The 22,136-nt window shown below is 36.7% G+C and overlaps 2 long non-coding RNA genes across 2 annotated transcripts; both read left to right on the top strand.

Annotated features, from left to right (window-relative positions):
* The first annotated feature begins 12,708 nt into the window (after nucleotides 1-12,708).
* On the top strand, nucleotides 12,709-14,084 carry LOC120345201 (uncharacterized). Its single transcript, XR_013475386.1, has 4 exons — nucleotides 12,709-12,856; nucleotides 13,367-13,527; nucleotides 13,806-13,851; nucleotides 14,017-14,084. It is a non-coding gene; the product is annotated as an uncharacterized LOC120345201 (long non-coding RNA).
* Nucleotides 14,085-19,415: 5,331 nt separating this feature from the next.
* On the top strand, nucleotides 19,416-20,314 carry LOC144422731 (uncharacterized). The gene is made up of 3 exons (XR_013475349.1): nucleotides 19,416-19,562; nucleotides 19,765-19,810; nucleotides 20,049-20,314. It is a non-coding gene; the product is annotated as an uncharacterized LOC144422731 (long non-coding RNA).
* Nucleotides 20,315-22,136: the final 1,822 nt, after the last annotated feature.

Raw genomic sequence — 22,136 nt, 5'->3', positions numbered from 1 at the left:
CGACATCTCGCGATCAATATGATTTTTTACTTATGTTAATAACGCCCTCTAGAATATCAAGATATAAACTAATAATAAACAATTGAATATTTCATTCGAAGTTGAATATGTCCGTGTTTGTGTTAATATCTTTTTATATTTCTCTGAACCATTTGACTATTTTCCAGGCCCATGATTTAGGCAGTTTTAGTCAGGTCTGGACTACATGCACGCACAAGGTGCGAGATAGAATAGTATTTTTCCGGTCTCTTCTCGTCGAGAAAGGCTGGTCGTCGGCTGCTTTTGAGTTGTGTTTGCTGTTATAAGTGTGCCGTACAATAAACAACCAATCCGGAATGTTTAGTCTTCTGATTTATTTAAACACAGCAGCAAAACCTAAACTGTGACAATGGCGAACACGCCAGGATTGGGACAAAAGCAATTAGGCCGCAAGACGAGGCTGTTTATCTTTCAGTTTCGTAGCGCACATAAGGTAACTACATGAAAATGATTTTAAAATGTTCCTTAGTTGTCCCACTTCCAATAGCTGCACGTTTTACGGAAAAGATGCATAAGTGTTATAGTCACTTTGGGCAGGTTGCAATCGTGTGTGTTTTACAGTTGGATTCTGGTCGTGAGTGCCTCTGGTCTCCGTTGGGTTATCAGAGATGTTGTTTGTGGTTGTGTGATTGCGGGATGGGGATTTTTTTAGATATTTTCATGCTACACAGTAGGATGATATTATTGTTTGAGTGCAGTACAATTGCAGTTCATTTACCGTTGCATTTTTGGTTGTTGTCAGGGAATTAGCCCTTTTCAGTACTGTTCAAATGTTGTCCACATATAAAATTGTTTATCGTCTTTTAAAATGCCTGTCATAAGTTATTTTCGGCCTGTTTTGCAAATTGTAGTAGCTAATTTATTGTACCAGATTCTGGGGGTCATTTGGCTTTTATTGAGAGTTGTTTTACATTTCGGGGTTCGTCAGTGTTTTCATTGTGTATATGGTCTTTCTTGTATTTTACTGCCTGGTATCTGTTATTTTATGCTTTTCGTTCCTTTGGGAGTGTTTGGTTGTTTTGGATCGTTCACTGTTCGAGTTGTAAATAAATGACGTAAAATAGCACGAAGCAGTGGCGGCGCGTGGTCATTTTGACAACCGGGGCAAGCTACTGCGGGACCAAGTCACCCCCATCTACGGGGACAGGATGAGCGCTGTAAGTTCTCCCATCATTTTATGAGTATAAAAACCATTCCATCGGTAACAACCACTCGGCAAAAGCGACAATTTTTAACGATAAGAAAGTGTCTTTAAAACCGGTCCAAGTCAAGGGATTAATAAATATAGACATAGTTTATTTTGAAACCTCTTTCAAAAGGAAAGGCAATATTTACCCAGATAAATACAATGACATATTAACAGAAACTTCGGGAAAGCAGACAAAACCTAAAATAAGGTTTAAAACGTTACTATGAAGAAAGGAACGGTAATGCAAAGATAAGGACATGCGTCGCTCACTCATAGATATATATGCTGCTATACTTCTACTGCTTGAGCATATATGCAACACGCCGCGGTTTCTTGGAAGCAAAATGCACAATAACGCGCTGATTAAAGTCATGCATCCCAGAAATAACGTCTCTGTGAATGGATAAAACAGCCAAGGAATTTAATCTATCTTGCTTCATTGTGTTTCTGAGATACGTTTTAATACGCTTCAGCGTGCTGAATGTTCGCTCTGCGTCGGCGGAAGAAGTAGGCGTCGTCAAAATGATGTCCAGAAATTTTGCAGACGCCGCAAAGGTAGTTACTAGAGTGGTATCTATGAGGAACCCATAGAGCGCGCAAGTTGATGTGATGTTCAAAAAAGTTTGATTGGTGTATATACATCGCAATTCATTTTCCAATTTACCCACGTTTATCATGGGGTAAAATTTGGAGACAGTAGCCAACAAATGGATGGGAAATTGACGTGCAAATTTTGAAAAATTTTTGGGGTTCATCAAAGAGAACGCGGCAAGGTGTTCAGTGCGCAGACGATCGCCTATTTGCTTCACCAGAATGTCACAGCATTCCTTTGCAGACAAAATCAAACGCTGCGTTGTTTGCCCGCGGCGTAAACGAAGCACCCCATGTGTCGTCGTATTTTATTGTTTCCCGAAAACGAGATACAGCATCGCAGAAGTCTGAAATACACGACTGCACAGACGCTCCATCCATTAGCCTTGACTGCAATGCGCCATATAATACATCCACGTGATAGAATATTGTGGAGAAAAAAGCGAGAAAAAATGAAAACTCACCATCTTCTAGCAGACGCTTTAGACCTGCCGCCTCCCTCACAGAGCGTTCGTCCCAAACCGGAGAGCTCTGAATGCCATTGAAACACTCAATGAGCTCAGACCTAATTTCGGACACGCCCTGCACCACGCGTGATTGGAAGTTCCAACGTGTTGGTGCACAAGCTGGGAGACGGCGGCTACATATCTGGCGAAGGAGGTCAGAGTGCTTCGGCGAAACGGAAAAAATTGTAGAAAACCCCGAAACATTTGCAAAAAATATACGGACGAGAGGGGTATCAAGACACATATTTTTAATAACGAGGTTAAATTGGTGTGCATAACAATGTAAAAATGCGCATGAGGAAAATCTTCTTTTATATAAACTTGAACACCATGTTTCGACCCACTCACGACTGCCGCGCCGTCATAAGTTTGAGCCAAGAGCCTTTGAGCCGTCAATTTCCAGAGCCAAATGTTGTAAATAAATTTTATACATTGAGTCGAGCAAATCATTTTGGATATCCTTAGATGTCCCTTTCGAAACAGTTGCGGCATCAAGATGATCTCTCAATACTGTAAATAGGGACGCGGTGTATTCCACCATATCCAAAAATACCCCTCTATTAGAAGAGCCAGCCCGTTCATCGTGCCCACGGAGGGACAGCTCGTGACGTGACAACCAATGAACTTCAAAACATCTATCAATCGACCGAGAACATGGCGGTTTTTCTCGACGTTTTGGTTGTGCCGACGAATAGAAACCGCGCGTCCTTCATCCAACTGTGCTGCAATATTAACATTTCCGAATGTTCGATATTTTACTGCATTGTTCAGATGCTCCATAGAAGATTGATGATCCCTGGCACGCTCGGAAAGATGTTTAAGATCTCTAAAACCAAATTTACACCAACGTGAGTCACGGGCGGTAGCAAAAAGTAGGCAATAAAAACAAAAAAGTGCATTTTTGTCCTCGCTGTAACACAACCATTCGTGTTTTTTATACCAAGTTTCTGCGCAGAATGTACGCCGACGCTTTCCTCCGTCATGGAATTGTTCCAGTGAACAATTTTTTGGTTGATAAGGCCCAAGACGTTGTACCTCTAATTTTTGTTCCAGCGGCAGCTGCGAAAACGGAGTGCGAAGTAGTGCATCAACCTTATTCATTATGAGGTCTAAGGCTAAGAAATGCGAAGCCGGAAAGAAGTGAGGAGCTCAAAAGGAATGTGGAAAATCGAAAGCAAATGGACTAAAGGTCTCTAACTGATTCAAATAGCGAAACAAGCGACAAAAACGAAGGCGAGGAAACTATCAACTCTTCAAGCAACCAACGAACGAGAAGGAATGCGTGAATATGTCAACACGTTGTTGTAAGAAACGTCGGCATTGTGTCGTCATAATTTCGGGGCTAGCCCCGATGATTTAGTAAAAGAAACAGAAGACAAACGCGGCGAGTGGAAGATAAAAGAGAGAATACGATATACAATGAGCAACCGGGGCAAAATCGGCGTCGCCCCGTCGACGTTCGGCGAAGGCTTTGTGAGCGAAAAATGAACCATGTCGGGAGAATATGGCTAGTGTAGACAGTCTGTGCAACCGATATTGAGGTACTTTTCGAATAATTTTTATTATACCAAAAAAACAACCGGGTCATGGCCCCGGTTGGCACTATTGACGCGCCGCCACTGGCACGAAGTAGAGTGAAAATTGAGAAGAAACTTGACGTCAGATCATATTAGAAGATATTTTGAACATGGATATTTATTTCAAAGACTGTCGGTACGCTACACATAAAACAGGTTAAGGTGGGAGTGGACTTTGAAACCATATGGTCGTATCACTCTGTCATTACCTCAGTTGAAGCAGGTTCGTCAGATCCCGAATTGCCCATCGTAAGCTGCTGATCGCGAGGCAAGGGCTGTAAGTGTGTCATCTAGATTCTAGAGCAAGTGGACGTTTACGGCGAACATTAGCCAAAAAAAATAATGAACGAGTCCGGCAATACATAAAAGCATCAATAAAATGTTGTAGATTGTAAGAAAGGGTACGAAACTTTGGAAATAGTGAGATGCTTCTAAATATACATAAAGCTAAAATATTATTTAGTATATACCAACAGTGTCTTCATTATTTTTAATTCTATATTGCAGATTGCTCCATTTTTTATTTGAAAGTAAAATAGGAAAAAACGTCTACGGAATCACATTTTTTGAGTGCCTTATATTATGCTAAAATTTGTGGTTTCGTTTTTGACTGCTCGGAACGCTTTGAAATTATGTAAAAAACGTCTAAATACGTGATATTGCAATACGAAAATTCACTTTTATCCTACTCGTAGATTTTAGACAGGTGCGCGAATTAACAAACTACTTTCGCAACTGATCGAAACCTAAAGTGTAATTACCCGGCCAAGACACCGTCAGGCAATCAATAGCATACTTGTCAAACACATAATTAAAGGCCATTCACCAAATAAAGCAACTTTGCTTCGTATATTCGATAACCAAGTGTCTACACTGGTACACAATAACAAACCGACATAATTTATCGCAGCCTGGCAAAAAATCCGATTCGCGTACCAGAAGGTCAACTAGTCATTCGGATGTAACATGATCAAAAAAGCTACAAAACGGAAAATATTTTTGACGCTCGTAACACTGTCACTCAATTACATTTACTAATACCGGTACCTGCCGACCAGCTAGAGAGGTTAAGTTTCACTGAACAATTTTGGTGCCGATTGGACAATGAATGTCGAGTTATTGCTGAAAAATACATTAGTTTTTTCACGATACCTGCCGCAAGCCGACCATTCAAATCCTATATTCACTTGTGTACGAATGTTTGACACAAATTAGGCGACCCCGGAAAATCTTCACGCGACCCACAGTTTGGGAACCACTGATCTAGAGGCATTGCAAAACTTAAAGGTGGGTTATCACGCGAACATTTTTGTGGGAAAATTTGATTCTATTTATTTTTTTAAGATTTTTAACGTTTACCGCTTGCATAAAGTGAACTTAGTTTTCTACTTATGAATTTTTGAAACCCGTATTAACGAAAATCGATCCAGGTTCGGAAACGGCCTGTGCTGATGTAGGCTAGTAGTGAGAACTCATTTCAGAAATTAGCTCCCTCGCCATTGGCGAGTAAGGTGTTCAACCTCTGTTTTTGGCGTTCAAATCCAGTTTCTCATTGCGTAGTTCAATATAGATTGAAATAATAATGTATTGTCAAACATAAATGCTATTGCATAAAAAGTTCTGAATGTGAGGGGATCAAGCCACGGCGTTTTATGTAATGATCGTAGGCCTACCGGTACTGACCGCCCGTAAGAAGGCTTTGAAGAGCTGATCCTGAAGTAAGTATTTACCACTTTATTTCGTTTATCGACTGTTTGATAAAATATCTAGTCAAAGCATGATGATACCCAGTGTCCCAGTCACACTTTTGTATGAACCAAATACAAATTGCCAATTTGTACATTTACCAAAAGAGTGATAGTCTACTACCAGATAAACGTAGAATCCCAATAATGATTCAGTTTTTTTTTTATATTCATTTCACATTATCATGCAACAAAACACTGTTATATGTTGAACTTTACTAAACTGTCTGGTGATATTATCCTGATCTTTTTTTATGTCAGTTCTATCAATTTAATTTGTATACTTTGTTTTCCAGTGCACACTGCTATTATCTATGTTGTAAGTTTGTTCCAGCGGCAGCTGCGAAAACGGAGTGCGAAGTAGTGCATCAACCTTATTCATTATGAGGTCTAAGGCTAAGAAATGCGAAGCCGGAAAGAAGTGAGGAGCTCAAAAGGAATGTGGAAAATCGAAAGCAAATGGACTAAAGGTCTCTAACTGATTCAAATAGCGAAACAAGCGACAAAAACGAAGGCGAGGAAACTATCAACTCTTCAAGCAACCAACGAACGAGAAGGAATGCGTGAATATGTCAACACGTTGTTGTAAGAAACGTCGGCATTGTGTCGTCATAATTTCGGGGCTAGCCCCGATGATTTAGTAAAAGAAACAGAAGACAAACGCGGCGAGTGGAAGATAAAAGAGAGAATACGATATACAATGAGCAACCGGGGCAAAATCGGCGTCGCCCCGTCGACGTTCGGCGAAGGCTTTGTGAGCGAAAAATCAACCATGTCGGGAGAATATGGCTAGTGTAGACAGTCTGTGCAACCGATATTGAGGTACTTTTCGAATAATTTTTATTATACCAAAAAAACAACCGGGGCATAGCCCCGGTTGGCACTATTGACGCGCCGCCACTGGCACGAAGTAGAGTGAAAATTGAGAAGAAACTTGACGTCAGATCATATTAGAAGATATTTTGAACATGGATATTTATTTCAAAGACTGTCGGTACGCTACACATAAAACAGGTTAAGGTGGGAGTGGACTTTGAAACCATATGGTCGTATCACTCTGTCATTACCTCAGTTGAAGCAGGTTCGTCAGATCCCGAATTGCCCATCGTAAGCTGCTGATCGCGAGGCAAGGGCTGTAAGTGTGTCATCTAGATTCTAGAGCAAGTGGACGTTTACGGCGAACATTAGCCAAAAAAATAATGAACGAGTCCGGCAATACATAAAAGCATCAATAAAATGTTGTAGATTGTAAGAAAGCGTACGATACTTCGGAAATAGTGAGATGCTTCTAAATATACATAAAGCTAAAATATTATTTAGTATATACCAACAGTGTCTTCATTATTTTTAATTCTATATTGCAGATTGCTCCATTTTTTATTTGAAAGTAAAATAGGAAAAAACGTCTACGGAATCACATTTTTTGAGTGCCTTATATTATGCTAAAATTTGTGGTTTCGTTTTTGACTGCTCGGAACGCTTTGAAATTATGTAAAAAACGTCTAAATACGTGATATTGCAATACGAAAATTCACTTTTATCCTACTCGTAGATTTTAGACAGGTGCGCGAATTAACAAACTACTTTCGCAACTGATCGAAACCTAAAGTGTAATTACCCGGCCAAGACACCGTCAGGCAATCAATAGCATACTTGTCAAACACATAATTAAAGGCCATTCACCAAATAAAGCAACTTTGCTTCGTATATTCGATAACCAAGTGTCTACACTGGTACACAATAACAAACCGACATAATTTATCGCAGCCTGGCAAAAAATCCGATTCGCGTACCAGAAGGTCAACTAGTCATTCGGATGTAACATGATCAAAAAAGCTACAAAACGGAAAATATTTTTGACGCTCGTAACACTGTCACTCAATTACATTTACTAATACCGGTACCTGCCGACCAGCTAGAGAGGTTAAGTTTCACTGAACAATTTTGGTGCCGATTGGACAATGAATGTCGAGTTATTGCTGAAAAATACATTAGTTTTTTCACGATACCTGCCGCAAGCCGACCATTCAAATCCTATATTCACTTGTGTACGAATGTTTGACACAAATTAGGCGACCCCGGAAAATCTTCACGCGACCCACAGTTTGGGAACCACTGATCTAGAGGCATTGCAAAACTTAAAGGTGGGTTATCACGCGAACATTTTTGTGGGAAAATTTGATTCTATTTATTTTTTTAAGATTTTTAACGTTTACCGCTTGCATAAAGTGAACTTAGTTTTCTACTTATGAATTTTTGAAACCCGTATTAACGAAAATCGATCCAGGTTCGGAAACGGCCTGTGCTGATGTAGGCTAGTAGTGAGAACTCATTTCAGAAATTAGCTCCCTCGCCATTGGCGAGTAAGGTGTTCAACCTCTGTTTTTGGCGTTCAAATCCAGTTTCTCATTGCGTAGTTCAATATAGATTGAAATAATAATGTATTGTCAAACATAAATGCTATTGCATAAAAAGTTCTGAATGTGAGGGGATCAAGCCACGGCGTTTTATGTAATGATCGTAGGCCTACCGGTACTGACCGCCCGTAAGAAGGCTTTGAAGAGCTGATCCTGAAGTAAGTATTTACCACTTTATTTCGTTTATCGACTGTTTGATAAAATATCTAGTCAAAGCATGATGATACCCAGTGTCCCAGTCACACTTTTGTATGAACCAAATACAAATTGCCAATTTGTACATTTACCAAAAGAGTGATAGTCTACTACCAGATAAACGTAGAATCCCAATAATGATTCAGTTTTTTTTTTATATTCATTTCACATTATCATGCAACAAAACACTGTTATATGTTGAACTTTACTAAACTGTCTGGTGATATTATCCTGATCTTTTTTTATGTCAGTTCTATCAATTTAATTTGTATACTTTGTTTTCCAGTGCACACTGCTATTATCTATGTTGTAAGTTTGTTCCAGCGGCAGCTGCGAAAACGGAGTGCGAAGTAGTGCATCAACCTTATTCATTATGAGGTCTAAGGCTAAGAAATGCGAAGCCGGAAAGAAGTGAGGAGCTCAAAAGGAATGTGGAAAATCGAAAGCAAATGGACTAAAGGTCTCTAACTGATTCAAATAGCGAAACAAGCGACAAAAACGAAGGCGAGGAAACTATCAACTCTTCAAGCAACCAACGAACGAGAAGGAATGCGTGAATATGTCAACACGTTGTTGTAAGAAACGTCGGCATTGTGTCGTCATAATTTCGGGGCTAGCCCCGATGATTTAGTAAAAGAAACAGAAGACAAACGCGGCGAGTGGAAGATAAAAGAGAGAATACGATATACAATGAGCAACCGGGGCAAAATCGGCGTCGCCCCGTCGACGTTCGGCGAAGGCTTTGTGAGCGAAAAATCAACCATGTCGGGAGAATATGGCTAGTGTAGACAGTCTGTGCAACCGATATTGAGGTACTTTTCGAATAATTTTTATTATACCAAAAAAACAACCGGGGCATGGCCCCGGTTGGCACTATTGACGCGCCGCCACTGGCACGAAGTAGAGTGAAAATTGAGAAGAAACTTGACGTCAGATCATATTAGAAGATATTTTGAACATGGATATTTATTTCAAAGACTGTCGGTACGCTACACATAAAACAGGTTAAGGTGGGAGTGGACTTTGAAACCATATGGTCGTATCACTCTGTCATTACCTCAGTTGAAGCAGGTTCGTCAGATCCCGAATTGCCCATCGTAAGCTGCTGATCGCGAGGCAAGGGCTGTAAGTGTGTCATCTAGATTCTAGAGCAAGTGGACGTTTACGGCGAACATTAGCCAAAAAAATAATGAACGAGTCCGGCAATACATAAAAGCATCAATAAAATGTTGTAGATTGTAAGAAAGCGTACGATACTTCGGAAATAGTGAGATGCTTCTAAATATACATAAAGCTAAAATATTATTTAGTATATACCAACAGTGTCTTCATTATTTTTAATTCTATATTGCAGATTGCTCCATTTTTTATTTGAAAGTAAAATAGGAAAAAACGTCTACGGAATCACATTTTTTGAGTGCCTTATATTATGCTAAAATTTGTGGTTTCGTTTTTGACTGCTCGGAACGCTTTGAAATTATGTAAAAAACGTCTAAATACGTGATATTGCAATACGAAAATTCACTTTTATCCTACTCGTAGATTTTAGACAGGTGCGCGAATTAACAAACTACTTTCGCAACTGATCGAAACCTAAAGTGTAATTACCCGGCCAAGACACCGTCAGGCAATCAATAGCATACTTGTCAAACACATAATTAAAGGCCATTCACCAAATAAAGCAACTTTGCTTCGTATATTCGATAACCAAGTGTCTACACTGGTACACAATAACAAACCGACATAATTTATCGCAGCCTGGCAAAAAATCCGATTCGCGTACCAGAAGGTCAACTAGTCATTCGGATGTAACATGATCAAAAAAGCTACAAAACGGAAAATATTTTTGACGCTCGTAACACTGTCACTCAATTACATTTACTAATACCGGTACCTGCCGACCAGCTAGAGAGGTTAAGTTTCACTGAACAATTTTGGTGCCGATTGGACAATGAATGTCGAGTTATTGCTGAAAAATACATTAGTTTTTTCACGATACCTGCCGCAAGCCGACCATTCAAATCCTATATTCACTTGTGTACGAATGTTTGACACAAATTAGGCGACCCCGGAAAATCTTCACGCGACCCACAGTTTGGGAACCACTGATCTAGAGGCATTGCAAAACTTAAAGGTGGGTTATCACGCGAACATTTTTGTGGGAAAATTTGATTCTATTTATTTTTTTAAGATTTTTAACGTTTACCGCTTGCATAAAGTGAACTTAGTTTTCTACTTATGAATTTTTGAAACCCGTATTAACGAAAATCGATCCAGGTTCGGAAACGGCCTGTGCTGATGTAGGCTAGTAGTGAGAACTCATTTCAGAAATTAGCTCCCTCGCCATTGGCGAGTAAGGTGTTCAACCTCTGTTTTTGGCGTTCAAATCCAGTTTCTCATTGCGTAGTTCAATATAGATTGAAATAATAATGTATTGTCAAACATAAATGCTATTGCATAAAAAGTTCTGAATGTGAGGGGATCAAGCCACGGCGTTTTATGTAATGATAGTAGGCCTACCGGTACTGACCGCCCGTAAGAAGGCTTTGAAGAGCTGATCCTGAAGTAAGTATTTACCACTTTATTTCGTTTATCGACTGTTTGATAAAATATCTAGTCAAAGCATGATGATACCCAGTGTCCCAGTCACACTTTTGTATGAACCAAATACAAATTGCCAATTTGTACATTTACCAAAAGAGTGATAGTCTACTACCAGATAAACGTAGAATCCCAATAATGATTCAGTTTTTTTTTTATATTCATTTCACATTATCATGCAACAAAACACTGTTATATGTTGAACTTTACTAAACTGTCTGGTGATATTATCCTGATCTTTTTTTATGTCAGTTCTATCAATTTAATTTGTATACTTTGTTTTCCAGTGCACACTGCTATTAACAACACAGTCCAGCTGTTATCGATCAACTAATGGAGATTCGCGACAACACATTTATTGGCATGAATGAATTATATGAGATGCAAACTTGTAATCAAATGTTAAAAATGAATAAAAACTGATTTGAATAACTGCGTGAGGTATTGTTGTTTTGGGATGTGGGTAGGAGGTTTGCATGGATTCCAACATAATTTTATGGGTGAAACGATCCTTCAACTTAGAGGTCTTATTTTAGTTCCATGGAGAGAAATCCGAAAAAGTTACTTGCGAAAATTGTATTCATAGTTTTCTCTTTGTTTCCTCCTTCGAGACAGATCCATCACTATGAAATCTGCTGTAACCACCAACTACACATTCCATACATTACAGTAGTGTTTGCGCATATACCGGTATAGTCAGATAGTCTTTATATACCGAAAACATACCAAAAAGACTATTCATGGAATCAGATAAGCAGAGTAAACACACATCAATTATAAAATCTAGATCATTTGAGACAAAAAGTGGCTGGTATGCGCTTTTTCACTAGAAAATATATTGCAGCAAAAGGTCCGGCACAGAACTCGAGTACTCCACCGGTACCGGTAGAGAATTTTAGCCTATTTTATCGCAGGTATTTCTAGACTAATTTTCGATTAGTGCAATTTAACTACAACTTCTAAGAAGGCAAAATGATGATTGACTTATTTGTCGATGAATGAGAAAGTCGATGCTCGGGGAAACATCCCTTGGTATAAAATTTCGATATTTTTTTGTGTTGTTGCGGTCCAGATGAAAGGACGCCACGGGCCGGGTCTGGCCCGCGGGCCGTAGTTTAGATCTCCCCGTCTTATAGCGATGACAAGCAAGTTGTCCTTCCGCCCAATACACCATCTAGTGGTGGAATACTATTTCAGACATTCGACGGGGAGCGCTTACGTTGTCGCCGGGATTTTCGCTGTCTCCTGAATAAGGGGATACACTTTTTACATTCATCTTGATAGCTTCTTATCGCTGAATGTTTTTTAAAATTCATCAATTTTCATGATTTTGTCAAAGCCTAAAAACTGTAAAGAAAAACACGTGCTGGTATCAAATTTATAGGATTGGTTTATACAAATATACCACCTAACCGTATTATCCATGGTCCAGGGTCAAATAACAAAATACTTATAAATATAATCAACCATACTTGTCCTCTAAGTTCTAAAAATTTGAACAAGTGAGATAAAATTTAAAATACCTCAATATCAATACCTCAAAGTACGGCATGAATTTAAGGTCATATTTTCTTACCCCAGCGTACATGATCAATACATTATTTTATTTTAGATTTTCCTACATTCATATATTCCCCATACGTAATATTGACTGACAAGACTTCGACATGTAGAAAAGAAAAAAACAAAAACAATACTAAGATCCAGACAAAAGCGTGACGAAGAAGGAAACAATTCCAGACAGATGGCTTTTTACGATATTAAGGAAAATTAGAGTATTTAACTGGAAATACGACATAAATTCTGATCCATTTTCAGTGTTGTATATAAGAGTTACTTGAAGATATAAGGTTATTTTTACCGCATTGAATGGTTTGATCTGAATGTAGTAATGCTGTATAATACAGGAGCATGTTGAAGATTTTCATCATTCAGGAAAAGGCGTCTCGTCAGAAGCTTTGGGTCTTCGCGAATAACAAGAATAAACGAATTGACGGTGAGATTTGAAATAAGCTGTTTTCTTTCTTTTTTTAGACCTAGGCATAAGATATATATATATATATATATATGAGAAACAATTAGATAAATAGCCTAAGAAATGTTAAATGTATTGTTTCCGATGGATACTCATCCATCTGCTCAACACTTAAAATAACCAAACGATTGACACAAAGTTTTATTGTATTTGGTCGTGTGATCCCATGATTAAGCAGCATATTATGCACATGTAATCGTAAATATTACGGTTATTTGTGCTAAAATTATTATACCAAGAATATGTCGAGCTCATGTTATTGGGTATATTAATTTAATATTCAATAAGTCTCCCATTGATCGATATCCATGGCGCCGCTTTATTTCTGATCGAAATAGCAGCTTTTGGGTCTTTCATTAATAACTATTAACTTTTCACTTCAGTTGTCACAACTAAAATTTTTTTTTAATCAGATGTGAACAGACATTAGGATGATTTGTTTCTTTAATTAAACTTTATTGTTTTTTCCAGAAAATCTCTATTTGCATTCAATTATATTTTGACAATGGCGAATATAAGTGTATTTTATCATTTTGTTATTGCGTTGATGTTCTTTACAATTCTCTTCTCTTTGGAAGTGACAGCGAGAACCATAGGGGGGCCACCTCCTCCTCCCCCCCTTCCCCCGGGATGTACGTAATTTTGATTATATTTAGGTTTAGTTGTTTATGTTCAATTTTGAAAATTCAATTCATCGTCTAAAAACTTCACATGCATACAAACAATTAGTTTATTCTAAATATGCATAATTCATGGTTTACTAGCATTCTGAATTAATATCACCAATTGTGATAAGCTCATTGCTTACTGATAAAGGATGTACTTACTGATAATAGTCGAAAACGATTTTTATAGAAAACCAAGCATTGATTCTAATGAATACACTTAGCAAAAAAATATTTTATTTCAGTTTCTGATATAGATACACTTCTCAGCTTTGTCAATTCTGAAGGAAAGTACGTATATCAAAACTTAATTATTTCTTCTCTTACATTAAAATATTCATTTGTGAAAACATTTTGTGATCAGGAAACATCAACCACATTCCCACAAACAGTTCTTTACTATTGGATGCAATATTTATTTATTGAACCTAACATAAGTATTTTTTCATAATTCAGGTAAACATCGATTATCATCATACGTCCTCAATGTTCTTGTATTATTCCTAATTTTATAACTGGTAGCATTTATGAATATTGTGATTATTGGCATGAAATAAAGCATGGCATAAAAACTATATACAAAAAAAAATATACTCGAACACTCAATATGACTGATTTTGTCGCAAGATAATCTTTTTGGACACGTAGTGGACATAACGATCGTTTGAATATTATGTTGTTGTTATTCTTATTATTCTTCGTCACTATCATTAAAAAATCGCTTTTTTTCTTCGAATACTGGACCAATTGCTTTGAAATTTTCAGTGGCTGAAGATTGATTTTTTCGCCAGAAGGCTATTACTTTAACCCATTTCAAAAAGTTCTGTGGACTCAAGAGATTCGTTTTTTATGTGTCAGAATAAAAATTAGCGACACCTTGTGACGTGTATGCTGGCACTCCTCTTCATGTTCTTTTGATCACGTGCCATCGAACGTCGATAGTTCATCGAACGAAATCCTGGCTTTGCTAAGATTTGAGGAATGGTGAATGGCGAATAGTGCCGTACTTGGTGTTATATTACAGTAGTAACTCGGATCGTTCGTGTTACTACAGTTGTGAGTCGGACCATCTTGCAATTTCAATACACGCTGTCACAAGACAGGAACTTCTGAAGATAGGGCAGTTCCGGTACCGTAACACAGCGCGGTGACACTGCACTAACTCGTAGCTGTCTCGTAAAAGCTGGGCTTGCAGTCACTGTTATAACTGATGCCTTTAAATGTTGCTGCTTTTCTTGGAATCGGTAAACGTTTCCATATATTTGAGCATAGCTCTCTGGCTTTTGATATCTGGTCAGTATTTTTGTCAAGTAATACCAAGATACAAAATAAATGAATGAGAAGACAAAATAAAATTGATATTATCCAAAACAGAAGTCTTATTGGCGCCTAATTAAAAAAATGAGAAAAGAAAAAAAGTAATGCAATTTTCTGCCTCGGCTTATTGGGTAGTAATATGAAAAAGTCGTCATTTCAGAGTTAAAAATTATCTTTGGCTTTTTCGACGAATGGCTCATTAGTCTGACAATACAGTAATGAGAATGCATAACTGGTACCTTCATGTTACTTATTTCATTATACATAGAAAGTTTGCCTTTTGCAAGCTGTAGACCAACGGATTAACAATTGGCCTGAGATTTGAAATAAATCCTTTTCCTGCTTGGTTGCCCAAACGAGTATACGTGAGAGTATCTTCACACCTACTACAAATAGTTGAAAAAAAAACGAAATGAACTTGAAAACGTAAAATTTTGAAGGTGGTGTTCAGTTGGATAAAGGATTGAATTTTAAGCACTTCAAGCATTTGAACGTAATTAAATACAAATCCATTTCTGTATGTCCCACACTCACTCTAAAGTGTATATACCTATCTTTATTTAAAGCTATTAACCCCTACCAGCTAACATAATACTTACAAATATTATCAACCATATTTGTCCTCCAAGTTCCTGCAAATTTAGCTTTCACATTATGTACCGTCTTCTGGGGTTATTTCTACAACGGTGCACACTCGTTGAATAAAATTAAAACACTTTTGATCAGATAAAATAATAAAATACCTCATTGTCTGATTTAAAAGTTAAAGGGCGACATGTAGTTTAAGGGCATATAGTAATCTTATAGGATATTGGGTAATTTTGCTGCTTTTGGTTAAGGTACGTGTTTAGACTTAAAGTCATACTAATCTTAAAATTAGAAGCAATCTCTCAGTCATAAAATACGTAACAATTAGACGTCAATGTTCCCTAAAATCTTACTCCAGCGTACATGATCCATACGTGTTTCATTTCATAAAGCCTCATACACATTCATATTCTGCCGATACGTAATAATGGTTAGCAATAATTTGATATTGACAAATTGAAAATAAGAAAACAACATTAGGCGGTCAATCAGCACTCAATTGTAGTCGCATTCGCATTCACTTGATTTTTGTATTGACTTAAACATTGCGTCCACCTTGTGTAGTAGTAATTTATTTGTTATTGTTGACACCGTAATTTCCCTTGATTGACAGTGTGCTTACACACACTTTGTTACGAAACAATTGAGAGAGTCTTCGTGGCAATTGCTTGCCAAGACACGTCTCGCCTAGACAGGGACAGTTTCGGTATTTTGCCTTGAATGGCGCTTTACTTTTGCAGAGAGTGGTGTTTGTTTCGTTGTAATTTGTAAATGAGTTGAAATTTGTTTAGCGACTTTGACTTTCTGTTTTTACATTAAGACGATTAAATATTGTATATTAGAGCTGCTTCACATTTTATGAGCATTGAATTGCCTTCGTCATTAGTTTTACAGTTATAGTTTATTTAATTGATTTGTTCGGATTTCATTGACGAATAATTTTATGTTCAACTTATCATAGTTTAAGCCTGGAATAGCAGACAAATTCGGTATGTTATAATTTGTAACTTTTTCTGATTTTTAGGGCTGCAAGTTATTTAATAGTAATTTGGTTGGACTTGTTAATTAACTATGATAAACGTTTTCCTGGATTTGAGTAGGCTTTCTAAAAGCCGAGTTGTGTATGATTATTTATTTATTGTATTTTTGTGTTGATTTGTTTTTACGTTTGTATCAGTGGCGTATCGAGGGTGTGGCAGCCATGGCTCGTGCCATGGGCGCTGTTTAGACAGGGGCGCAAAAACGGCGAAAAGTTTTAATCGCAATATGTTTCAATAGAATAATTTCAAATCTGAGACAACTGAAACTCGCATATTTACTGAAATAATATCGTACAGGTATAGCATTTCAATAACAGTCATTATAAATCGTTAACCAATTATCGAGGGGCGCATTATTTAACTTCGCCATGGGCGCCATGTAACGTAGATACGACTATTTGTCGCGATGCTCATATGCAAATGAAATTTGTTCCGACTGAAAACAAAACCCAAACTTCCGAAATCTTCTTCGCATGACCCACATTTCCAGGATATCCTTTTAAGGATATTTCGCCACCTATCGAGACACTTCCTCTTGAGATTATTTCTTAGCTTCCAGGTAATCTGGAATTATATATACTTATTATGTCAACCAAGTTATGTTTTTTAGGTCGCACGCTTATTTTAAATTAGTGGTTCTTAACCTGGGTTCGATCGAAACTTTATGGTTCGGTGGAGCCGTTCCAGGAGTTCGACGAGAAACCTCTTAAACAGTTGTATATACGGGACTTTTCTATTACCTAGCCTACTAAATATGCAAAAACTATGATTCATCGCAGATATTCAAACATAAACGTTCTACAACTAATAAATTAGCTAATATGTGTGTTTAGTTTCGCGCAGATATAAGTTTGGTGGACTGTTCGGCGTTTGACACATCAGATCAGGGGAAGACGAGGTTTATGGACCTAGACCAGGGGGTTCTCAAACTTTTGGTGTCACGAAGCCCGTGAAGAAGTTGACTATTATACACGGAGACCCACAATAAATTTACAAAAAGGAGCAACAAAAAACACATTGTTGCTCACCGATTATTGTTCCCGAGTAAGTTGAAAACAATACTTAATTTGAATGTCAAACCTCTTTTAATAGAGTTAATACAATCCATAAATAGACCCAACTTTTACAGATAAATTATATACATTAAGGCTGTAAGTTTGACACTTGACAAACGTATTAATTAATTTGGTGTCGAACCCGCTCCCTTTAGATAAAAGTCGCTAAGAACGTGATTGCATTTTGTTGAAATCGCCGTTTATTTTCGTCAGCGTGAAGTGTTTTTAGACCGTGAATATATTTTCACGTCGGCATATATTTTCCCTGGATCACAATTTTTTCTCGTCATATTTATGTATTGTTACTCGAGGACGATTATAATTACGGAATTGTAAGTTTAGTGTGAAAAAACAAGTTAGTAGGCTATATTATAACCATCGGCGACGAGATGCTAAAATTAATTGACGAGGAGGTGAATTCGCAACCCTCATTTCTTGATTGTAATGCGGCATCATAAAATATTTAAACTAAAACTTAAAACGGAAGATAACACTATAAGTTTTGCTATAGAAGACTTGGAGACAGATTAAAAACGCTTTTTAGACATTGGAAATCACAAAGCTTAGTGTTACTGTTATGTCAGGTTTTCTTTTGAAATTATAGCGTAGTGTACCATTTTATCCATTCTGAAACTACCGCATGCGCCTTTTTTCGTTATGTGACGATATATATATATATATATATTCGTTATGTGACGATATATATATATATAAGATAATAATTTATGTAGTAAGTAAGTATACCAATAAATTTTTTATTGCAATAAAATAAATTTCAATTTTTCCTATATTGTCCAGATCCTGGGATTTTTCAAAGGATGATATCTTGTTTAAAGAGAATCTGAGTAGCAAACCTGCGCTGGGGCGGAGTCGGTGTTGCGAAAACTGATAAAATTTGTCGAATTTGCTAAATCGCTGTAAACTGCCACACGATCAGTCATGATTATGTTTACAAATATTCTAATCAAACTAACGGGACCGGCAGTAGGTATTGTCTTTTGTGGGCAGCCCGACATTAATTCTAATATCTTATGATAAAGCGTTGTTCAGGATGACCGGTAGATACAGATTCAGACAGTTATTTTTCGTCGTGCAAAAACATTGTACATTTAAACAAATGGTAAAAATGAAATAAATTCATTAAAAGAAAAAAGTACAATGTTTGAACTGCAATGGACGAGGGGTCGCGAAAAGACTATCAAAAGTCATCATGTCAGCGACACCATTATGGAAGCAGATAAGTCAAACAAAACAGAAGTAAATCAGCAAAAATAAATAAAACAATTTGGGAACTAAAAAGTACGTGAGAACGGAAGATTCAGTAAATAAAGTATTGACTAACTAGGTCTTTTTTATTATTATTATTATTAGTTTCCGAACTAGATCAAGATTATTAATCATTTTTTTAGAATTTTGAATATCATGGTTTTAATTACCACCATTTCAAAAAGTCATATTGTATATACGAATTATAAAATCATACAATACCAGTTTATCAATCACATATATATACATATTACATCTATGTCCATTTGAAGTTCAGTATAGTTGATCCGTGTCATTTTATTAATTTATAATTATACTACCATCAGTAATCAATTTGCATGGAAAAATAAAAGTTTTCAATAAATTAGATAGGAATAAGAAAAACTTCCATACCATGATTATAGGGTTTTTATACTTTCTATCCATGTTGATGATATACAATAAATACGGTAGATACCGTTGAAATTTAAATGAAATAACGCTATATACATATTTAAAGCATAACAGATTTATCAAATATTACATCAATGGTTTCAAATTTAACTAAGCGCGAGAGGGGCATGGAACTTTATTATTTCTTTCAGGAAATCTCTATTTGCATTTAATTATATTTTGACAATGGCGAATATAAGTGTATTTCTTCATTTTGTTATTGCATTGATGTTCCTTACAATTCTCTTTTCTTTGGAAGTGACTGCGAGAACCATACGGGGGCCACCTCACCTTCCCCTGGGATGTACGTATTTTTGATTCTATTTAGGTTTAGTTGTTTATGTTCAATTTAAAATTCAAATACGTCATCGTCATCACTAATTGTGATAAGCTCACTGCTTACTGATAACGGATGTACTTACTGATATAATAGATGATAACGATTTTCTTATAAAACCAAGCACTGATTCTAATTAAGATACTTAGCAAAAAATATTTTATTTCAGTTTCTGATATAGATACACTGCTCAGCTTCGTCAATTCTGAAGGAAAGTACGTATATCAAAACTTTTAATTCTTCTCTTACATTAGAATATTAAAAAATGCATTAGCGTTCTTTTTTGTAACATTAATTGAATTTTATTTCTTCATTAATATCTTTGAAATTTTCAACATTTGTGAAAACATTTTGTGATCTGGAATCATCAGCCACATTACCTCAAACAGTTCTTTATTATCGGATGCAATATTTATTTATTGAAGCTAACATAAATATTTTTTTATAATTCAGGTAAATATCGATTATCATCATCGTTTTCAATGTTCTTGTATTATTCTGAATCGTATAACTGGTAGTATCTACGAAAAATGTATTTGTGTGGATATTGTTATTACTGACTTTAAATAAATCATCACATTGAAAACTAAATACTAAAAAAAAAAATCATTTTCGCATACTTAATATGACTAATTTTGTCGCAAGAAAATCTTTTTCTTATTTTTGATTTATGGTCAATATTTTTGTCAAGTTCTACAAAGTTACAAAATAAATGGATAGAACGACATGTTTTGTTTTGCGTATGGATCATGTACGCTGGAGTAAGATTACAATATGCCCTCAAACTACATGTTAAACTCTAACTTTTAAATCAGACAATGAGATATTTTATTATTTTGCTCGAAAGCAGAGTTGTCCAAAACGAATTAAATACATTCGAATACCTTTTCGAATATTTCCGAATAAAATAATTTTCAACAATTTCCGTCGTTAGCACGGTGTTTCGTTTTCGAGGATAATCTTCAAGCGAATTTTTGCGCTTTGTCTGCGCGTATTGTGACGATGAAATTAAATCGGCACTTTGATGGTTTATCTTGTGCGTGCGTCACTTATTGCTGCGACACCTTTGCACGGTTGCGTGGTGGACATTGCCGCCATTTCCTCGCAAGGATTCTAATTTACACATTCATTTCGAATACGTCGGAAAATTGAAAATTGTTTAAAGCCGAAAACAATAAAAAACAAAACCCTAAACAAATGAATTTTAAAATCATTCAGCGAAAGTAGCTACCAAGATAAATGCAAAATTTCTCTTACCTCATTCAGGAGTAAGCGAACATCGCGGCGACAATGTAAGCGCTCTCCGTCGAATGTCTGAAGTAGTAAACCGCCACTAGGTGGTGCGGTTGACAAAACAAACAAGATTCTTGTCATCGCTATGAGAATTACTGGCGCATTATACATCTTCATCCGAGTATATTTTTAATTTTTCTTATCCCATATCAAATTTCAACCCGAGAATATGAGTCATATTATTGAATTGGACACTTGGACATTGGATACTCATATTTGATTGCACTGTTCCCATTGGTCAATATATTGTGTAACGTAGCGGGGTTTAAAGGCGACGGCGATCGAGAGTAATAGAAATGACCGTCTTCCTCGCTAAACGACTATTGACTTGTTTAGAATACTGGCAAAATACTCAGCTTTTCTGTTGTCCCAATATACAACGTAAAACGGTCGAAAATGGTGACAGCACATTTGAACCCACGTACATTTGAACCCATACATTTGCATCCGTATATCCGCGGGTTCAATCTATATGCGGATGCTAAAATCCATGGGTTAGAGTTAGTATGGTTCAAATATCCATAGGTTAAAATTTCCATAGGTGCAATATTATGCAGGTGCAGTTGTCGTGGATCCAAATTAGGGGTTCAAATGTACGTGGGTTGTAAATGTACAAATGTAATGGAACCGTAAATATCAACAACGCTCAAACGGTGCAATTGTGTATTACAAGTGTTCAGATACAAGTCAACTCAAGTTTATGTGCAGTGCAAGTGAAGCAATATAATATACGATTTGAATATAATGAATAAAGTAATGATTGAAACTACGAGATAATAAAGTACAAACGTACAAGCGTCATACGAGAGAACCAGAGAACAAACGTATACGCGTTGATATTAAACGTAAGACATAGGTTTATACAGACAGAATGGATGAATCTGCAGAATGGATGTACCTGCAAAATGACTGCAGCTGTATAAATCTGTAAATAGAAATAAATACCTTTATCTGCAGAATGGCTACACCTGCAAATGTCCTTAACTGCAGGATGGCTGTATTGGCAGATTGGTGTACCTGAAGATAGCGTGTAAATTGCTGTATTTGAAGAATTGGCTGTATCTGCAGAATGGCTATATCTGCAAAATGGCTGTATTTGTATAGTGGCTCTACATACGGAATGGCTGTGTCGATAGAATGGCTGTATCTGTAAAATGGCTATATTTGTAAAATGGCTCTACCTGCAGAGTGGCTGTCTCTGCAGAAGGGTTGTTTCTGCATAATGATTGTATCTGCATATTGACAGTA

This window comes from Styela clava, chromosome 5 (assembly GCF_964204865.1).
Source record: "Styela clava chromosome 5, kaStyClav1.hap1.2, whole genome shotgun sequence".
NCBI lineage: Eukaryota > Metazoa > Chordata > Ascidiacea > Stolidobranchia > Styelidae > Styela > Styela clava.
This window is presented reverse-complemented; position numbering and strand designations above follow the sequence as displayed.